An 8,584-nucleotide genomic window follows, 5' to 3' on the forward strand; every position below is an offset into this window, starting at 1 on the left:
CTGAAAATACTACAATTTAAATGTATTTGATTATTTGGCATGCACTTGTTATTTGTTGGAGTGGCTAATTTTTGTGTTTTTCTTTAAAGGTTTTCAACAACAAATGATGATGTGTTGGAGCAAAAAATCATTAAAATCTGCAATATGAAGTCGAGTTGTCCCAGCGTCCTCTGTTGAGGTTCAAGCCGTTTTCAAGTTTGGGCAGCACTGGTACCAAAGGGGGGAAAAAAAACCACATAACTTGACAATTACTTACCCTGGAATGACTGGCATGCTGGCTGAGCAAGTCTCAGGGGTTGCAGGTAGTGCAAGGAGACGGTTGCTATAGTATACAGAATATAAGAAGAAGCGGCATTGCGTTTAGTGTAGGAAAGGTCTATTATGGTTTATTGTGAAAAGAAAGGTATTAGCTTTACCTGATGTTAATTTGAGCATTTCTGCCTTCATCGCCGGAGTTGTGGGGAGGAAAGTGCTTGACATCTCCACACTGTAAAACTTGGCCACTGCTGCCAGGTGTTTACACACGGCCCCAGTTAGTCCTGCCGGGCATGAGCACATCTCCGCCTCCGTGTCCACGATGTACGGCCCCATCACCGAGCCCTTCACCTCGTACCTGTTGTCCTCAAGCTATACAAATCATAAGTCATACAGGACATTACACAGTGGCTAAATCTGCACTGGTTACTGCAGTCAAGTCATCTCTAAAAGTATGCATTTCATATATTACCCGCTGGATCTGAGATGCAGTGATGTTGCTATCCTGGGGAAGGAATCTCCTCTTCTTGTATGTCCGAGGGCAACATCAACAATGCGGGCCTCGTAGTAGACATCCAGCCTCGAGGTCAGGAGGTTAAACAGTTGGCATGGGTTGAAGGCTTTAACCCTCTGCATGATCCTGTCTTTGAATAGCCGCACCGCTGCTTCAGCGTAATTGTTGGTGTCATTTCCCCGGGTGAGGAGACCGCGGCTGGACCGGTGGCTCAGTGCCCAGCACTCTCTGGTGAGGAGACCGCGGCTGGACCAGTGGCTCAGTGCCCAGCACTCTCTGGTGAGGAGACCGCGGCTGGACCGGTGGCTCAGTGCCCAGCACTCTCTGGTGAGGAGACCGCGGCTGGACCGGTGGCTCAGTGCCCAGCACTCTCTGGTGAGGAGACCGCGGCTGGACCGGTGGCTCAGTGCCCAGCACTCTCTGGTGAGGAGACCGCGGCTGGACCGGTGGCTCAGTGCCCAGCACTCTCTGGTGAGGAGACCGCGGCTGGACCGGTGGCTCAGTGCCCAGCACTCTCTGGTGAGGAGACCGCGGCTGGACCGGTGGCTCAGTGCCCAGCACTCTCTGGTGAGGAGACCGCGGCTGGACCGGTGGCTCAGTGCCCAGCACTCTCTGGTGAGGAGACCGCGGCTGGACCGGTGGCTCAGTGCCCAGCACTCTCTGCGAATGTAGAGGCGCTCAATGTACCTCAGGTACTTTTCATACCTGCAATTGATCAAATAAGGAAACAAACACAGAAGATGCACAAACATGGATGTAATGACAGCAGGCTCATGAAGAGGTAGACACAAGCCTCCTGACTTTCTTGCACCAAATTTGCAAGACTGCTGTGCTGTGGGAATGTCTGTGTACATAAGCAAACGCGTCTAAGCACTAACCTGACAGCAACAGGGTGCTCTCTCGCCTCCGCGTGTACAGCCTGTCCACCCCTGCTGTCTCCTTGGAGTAGAGCATCCCTTGAACCAGAGTGAGCAGAGTTTGTCTGTCTCGGCACTCCACCAGACTCTCCTTGCTCCACAACCATCGCCATACTGCTTGTAGCAGATGGAAGGAGCACAGGAGAAGAGTGGCTAGTGGGAATGCCCTCCCTAAGGCTCCCCTCTCTGCCTTGCAGTCATCGGTGATGAAGATCTGTGGCCCAGCTGCTCCCCTGCCGGCAAAGGCCCTCTCTCCAATCAGATTAGTCAGCAGCTGTAGACCTTCAAAAATCGTCTCCTTGTCCTCAGACTGGCAGAAGAGGATCCCCAATGGTACGCCACCGGCAGGGCTGTGCGTCAGCAACAAAAAAACACGGATGTTCTCCCTGTCCATGTTCCCTGAAGAATCGTTGAAGCAGAGTTCGCCACTGTGCTTCAGCTGACACACCGACAAACACAGATGGACAGACGGACAGACAGACAGACACACACAGAGGCAGGCAGGCAGGCATAGTTAGTGTTAGTTAGTGTGTTACATAGTTACTTAGTTAGTTGCCACCTCAGCACCACTGTGAATGGAACACCATGACAAAATCACAGTATACAGATACCTGGTGGTGCACTCGTCTCATCAAGGGAGAGAGCACAGCGCAACTAATGGGGCCCCTCGAGAAGAGGTGCCCATTACGGCACACGCCTCCTGGCACTTGGCGTTGTACGCGTCCACCTGCCGACCGAGGGCTTCCACCGCATACTCTGGCCACTCTGGGCGCCAAATTGGTCCCTGTACACCTTTGCGAATAATCTGAAAGATTATTGGCAAAGAACACTAATTTAGTTGGTGAAATTGTAACTGCATAAAATTCCAATTCATGGTTATGAATATTTTGGCAGTACTGTAGTTCATAACTGAACGTCTACCTATGCACATATGACAGGTCTGGGCAGATCCCTCTGTTTCCTGCAGCAATCGCGTATGCGTCTCTTGAGTTCAATTAGGAGAAGGTAGGCGTGTGGCCAATCTGGAACAACGCTGTCAATGTGTCTATGGCCTTTTGTCCAACATCTCGATAGCGCATGGCCTCTACGTTTAGACGAGCGTTTTGTGAACAGAAACCGCAAAAGTCATCTTGCGGTTTCACTTTTAATTTTACGTTTAGACGAGCGTTTTGGGGTGGAATTCTCCGTGCAGACGACGCTGTAACGACGGACCCCCGCTGTCACACGATTGGCGCATATGTCACATGACGTGCTGTGAAGACCCGCCCTACTCTGCCTCTGATTCGCAGACTGTGGATGGGGAATGTGATTGGACCAAAGCAGAGTCACTCGCAGACAGTGGGTCCACTCACGCCGCGGGACAGATTCTTGTGTATTTAACCCTTTCACTGCCACACGACAGCCGGTTGTGTGATAGTAAAGGGTTAACCTTCTGTCGTGTGGCAGTGAAGGGGTTAAAAGTACTGCCAATGTAGCCTTCAGGTGATCTCCGTTGATATAGTCAGACATACTTGCTTTGTTTACGTCTCGGCTACTGGCGCATACCTGCTACCTGTGACGTAAGCAGTATGCGCGACCAGAGCCGTGACAACCCTTTCGTCATCGTTTTAACAGATTTATACGGTTTAACAGTTTAGACGAGAGCGCAAAGCTTTTGCGTTTCTAGGAATTCCACCCTGGAAGGTAGTCTCACTTTTTTGCGGTTTCACCCCGTAAAAACACCGTTTCCGTATAAACGAAAGGCACATCCGAAAAAATATTTTTGCGGATTCACCTGCTAGCGTTTCCGTCTAAACGGGGCCTCATGGAGGTTGTGGTTGTGAATATTCACAATGCGAACTTGCATTGGGAAATTAGGGATATGCGGGTCTTTACTCCTGTAAAATAAATAAAAATCAACTATCAATAAAAACTAGGCCCCAACTGTTATGTCCATAAAAACAATTGAATTATAAGTATTGTATTGTACAGTTCAAACTCACCGGGTCATTCCTCTATTTTTTTAGTGTTACAGCCATGGTAGCGCGGCAGCCGGTGTTTTTGGATGTCTGCTTGCCTTGTCTCGCCCCGATCACCTTATGCTGGCACCTGTAACTTTTCTGCACAACATTTTGATTGAGGTTATCATTATGCGTATGGCTGAAAGGCACAAATGGTAGTCTTAACAAATGACATAAGACGTTTTGACAACACAATTCTTACCTTGAATAGGACACGGCTCCCCCCCTTGGTCGCGTAACCTCCACTCTCCATGTCACCCCGGATGACTCATTCACCAACTCCACCCACTCGTTGGCCTGTTCCACAGTGTGGACATCCGCGTGTAGTGTAGACATGAAACCACGGTCGTCTCCTATTGGGGCGACCTCTTCTTCATACTCGCACACATGGAGCGGAAACGCGTCAGGCAGCCAACCCTACAGCAGAGATGCAATTAGCCTAATGGTAATTTAAGTAATTTAAGACCCCCACATAAAGATTAGGAATGATCATAATCAACGACAGGGATTACCTTTAAGTGTGGGTAGTCCTCTATATTGTTTCTCACTGGCGTGTCCTGCTCACAAACACCATCACTGCGTCTAAAGTCCAAATGAATGCAAAAACAGCAGGCTAGCTATTTAGGTATTAACAATTGTAAGTATTGACCTGTACTAATAAACTTTTCAATCAATCAATCAATCATGTAACCTACTGTACCTCTGCGCTGGCTTGCACGTTGTAATGTAGTTAATCAATCAATCATGTAACCTACTGTACCTTACTGCACATGTGCGCTTACTGTACCTCTGCTTGCCTACAGCACAGCAGGTAATGGGCCAATGGCGTTAATCAATGAAACATGTAACCTACACCTACTGTAACTTACTGTACCTCTGCTTGCATACAGCACAGCAGGTAATGGCGTTAATCAATGGAACATGTAACCTGTAACATACTGTACCTTACTGTACCTCTGCTTGCCTACAGCACAGCAGGTAATGGGCCAATGGCGTTAATCAATGGAACATGTAACCTGTAACCTACTGTAACTTACTGTACCTCTGCTTGCCTACAGCACAGCAGGTAATGGGCCAATGGCGTTAATCAATGAAACATGTAACCTACACCTACTGTAACTTACTGTACCTCTGCTTGCATACAGCACAGCAGGTAATGGCGTTAATCAATGGAACATGTAACCTGTAACTTACTGTACCTCTGCTTGCCTACAGCACAGCAGGTAATGGGCCAATGGCGTTAATCAATGAAACATGTAGCCTACACCTACTGTAACTTACTGTACCTCTGCTTGCATACAGCACAGCAGGTAATGGCGTTAATCAATGGAACATGTAACCTGTAACCTACTGTACCTTACTGTACATGTGCGCTTACTGTACGCGTGAATATTAAAGGCAACCAACTTGTGTTTAGCGTTTCTCTGATTGGCCACTACGCCCATGTGACCGCAGCAGCGCGAGAGAGCTGCAGTGAGGAAATAGGCTGTCTATTGCCTCGCGCTGCAGCGCGGAAATAGGCTGTCTATTGCCATTCTCTAAGACAAACTCTAACCTTAACCAGCTCCTTAACAGCGCCTAAACTTAACCATAACCAACTCCGAAACACTGCCTAACCTTAACCTTAACACTTTGAGCGCCACGCCTGGTTTTCCGTTTTACCGCTTGAATGCCACCATCGGCGCCAATGTTAACGTTAATATCGCCTAATCTATGTTTTAAATTATGGCTATGTGTCTAATCTGCCCATCGCATTATCAAAGACTATTTTCCAGTCAGTGCTGTGAAGGCAGATTGTTTTTTTATCGCGTCGTTTCCGTTTCAGAGCAGTTAGAAAAGCAGTGGCGGCCGCTGGCGCTGGTGCCTTGTAGGTCGCAGTTCTCGTTAATAGGTCGAGTTGAAAATGTAATGCTCTGAGATGCTCTGGAGCAATCTCTCTCTGTCTCTCGGATCAATCAAATCAAATAATTAACACATGTATGTTGTCATTTTAAACAACTCACCATTCATTCATTATGCATCAGCTAAATTAATGTTATAGTTCACAACACAGCAGCTCGTTTTGAATCGCTAGCCTATTAATTATCGTCTCAGCAAGCACAGTCAATACTTTTTTCCGTAGCCGCATTTCGCGGAGACAGCTGTGTATAGCGAGAGAGAGAGAGCGAGAGAGAGAGAGAGACTCACTGTTTAGTTGAAACGTCCAGGGCAGGAGAGCTTGATAAACGTGTATAATCCACTGTTGATGTATATCCACTGTCCACTGTCTCCAGACTGCATCCGCCATATAGCTTGTTAGCCAAGTGTTAGCTTGTTAGGCTGTTAGCACAACACAAGTACATTTCTTTGTCCATTTTTCCGCGTCGAACAGACTGCAAACTACCTGGCGTTCTATCGCCATGCTCTAAGACAAACTCTAACCTTAACCAACTTTGAAAGAGTGCCTAAGCTTAACCATCTAAAGAACTTGCAGTCACGGCACGCTCTGCTGCCTGCATTTCACAACAACACAACAACACAACTATCTCTCACCAACGGACCGGAATAAGCTAGAATTGGAACATTAGAAATTGGATTCGGCCAATCAGAGATCGTCTCTGTGAAATTCTGCTACGGAAAAAAATACTGGCGTCGGCCAATCAGAGAGCGTCTCCGCGAAATGCGGCTACAGAAATTCTTGACGCTACTGGCTAGACCGCTTCAAATTGCGCCCGGATTCCAACATAATAGTCATATTTCAACGCACAACGCGTTACGCACTGATTGGCTTCGACGGATACAGCGATCAAACCGTGACGCGCACTCAGAGCGCTATTGCGTCTAGCCGGGCCGAAAAAAAAAAAAAAAAAAAAGTGATGTCACTTCCTGTTCAAGAAAACAAGTATTTTTTTATTTTATATAATAACGTTATATTGTGCATTGGAAACACAAACATACTTAAAATGAGTAAATGTTATTAATTTTAAACATGTTTATATTATTTATAGGGCTATAAAACTAAAAACTAAAAAGTTTTATTTTCTTCTTCTCTCTGATTTAACAGCAGTCAGCAGGTGGGTCGGCGCCCTTGCGCCCCTAGTGGCAGAGCCGCCACTGTAGAAAAGCCCCCGTTTTGATATAAAAAACAGCTCATTCTGGAGCATTCTATGAAAATCGTCTTTTAGTGGAATATTCCACAACGTTGATATTCGTCGGCCTTTTTATGAATCGTTTTTAAATAAACGCTAGATGATCAATATTATACGTGCACGCAAGCACATTACGGCCGCGCACTGATAATCGCTCCGTTGATTTCCTCACAGACTTTTACAGTGAAACCGAAAGACATTTCACAAAACAGCTTATAACTTCATCAAACTTACTCTGATTATCCTACCACTGATAACATAGAGTCCTTACCTGACATCAGATGGTATCCAACTGGTATATTCCAATTCCTGATCACCATTCGAAAAAATCGATAAGTGTATGGATCCAACGCGAGACTGTAGATCTCCATGATCCGCGGGGATCTGAGGCTCCAGAATGAACTGTGGTAACCCCGGCTGGATCAGTGAACTGGAAAATGTGGAGTACCGGATTTTTTTCCCCATTCATTTTCATTGAGTCCATTCCAAAATCACTTATGTCATCTGGGAGACGACAGGGGGCGCTTTTTTCCACAGTGATCACCGGCGCAGCTCGGCTATACTCGGGTAGGCTCGGGTGATGCAATAATTTTTCAGATCGCAAACAAATAATAATAATAATAATTCCGAGAAATCTCGTGAGTGGCACGCAACCACCTATAAAAAAACCAGAGAAATCTCGTGAGTGGCACGCAAAGTGTTAACCATAACCAACTCCGAAAGAATATTGCCATTCTCTAAGACAAACTCTAACCTTAACCAGCTCCTTAACAGCGCCTAAACTTAACCCTTCTAACCATAACCAACTCCGAAACCATGCCTAACCTTAACCAACTCCGAAACAATGCTTAAAGTTAACATGTCTAAACTTAACCGGCGAAAGAATGCACGTTAAAAAAAAAATAATAATAATTGAAGGGAATCGAACTTGCCAGCAACGGACCGCAGGATCTACAGCAATGCAGCGCTGCCAGTTAAGCTACTTCTGGATAGTAAAAAAGGGGGGATTACTGCTACATAATGCTGCCACGACGGAGCTCCTGCCGCTCCGCTCTGCTGCTGCCGCGGGGGCGTGGCTAGACGCAAGTTGGGCGTGGCTAGACACAAGTTGGTTGCCTTTAATATTTAGGCGTACAGGCCGGGCGAATCACGGCAGTGGAGAATACGGTGATAGGAATTACACGGGTGGTCCAAGAGAACGAGAAGACCGTCAACGATGGATTTACAGAGTTAACGAAGGAGATAAAACAGGTGGAAGAAGCGTGTCGGAAGAAAATACAAGAAGTCGAAGAGGAAGCAAGGGAGAGGCAGCTCGAGACCCAACGTTACATCTGCACTGGCGCTGCTCTGATGGCTGCCTTTCTGATCACTCCGACGAGACTGTGCTTTATTTTGTTAATTTTTATAGTATTAGGAGTTTTATTTGCACCAACTGTTGGTGCATTATATGTGTATGACCGTCAGTCAATCATTGACATTGGATTAAGAAAAACTTACTGTTTGGATTGCTCTCTGGATCGGATCGCTGAACAGCAGAAATGGCCCGCCGAGATCCTTTGTTATGCCGGCCATGGCCAAGACCAAGCCAAGCCGCGAAGACGAGGAAAGAGAGCCGGGGTCCGGAACAGACTGAGGTCCAAACGACACAGAACCACATTGCCCAGCATATTGTTGGCCAATGTGCAATCGATAGGAAACAAATTGGACGACATCAGAGCAAGGATCCAATTCCAGAGGGACATTCGGGATTGTAACGTCCTCTGTTTCACA

This window comes from Notolepis coatsorum, assembly GCF_963971535.1.
Source record: "Notolepis coatsorum genome assembly, chromosome: 3".
Lineage (NCBI taxonomy): Eukaryota > Metazoa > Chordata > Actinopteri > Aulopiformes > Paralepididae > Notolepis > Notolepis coatsorum.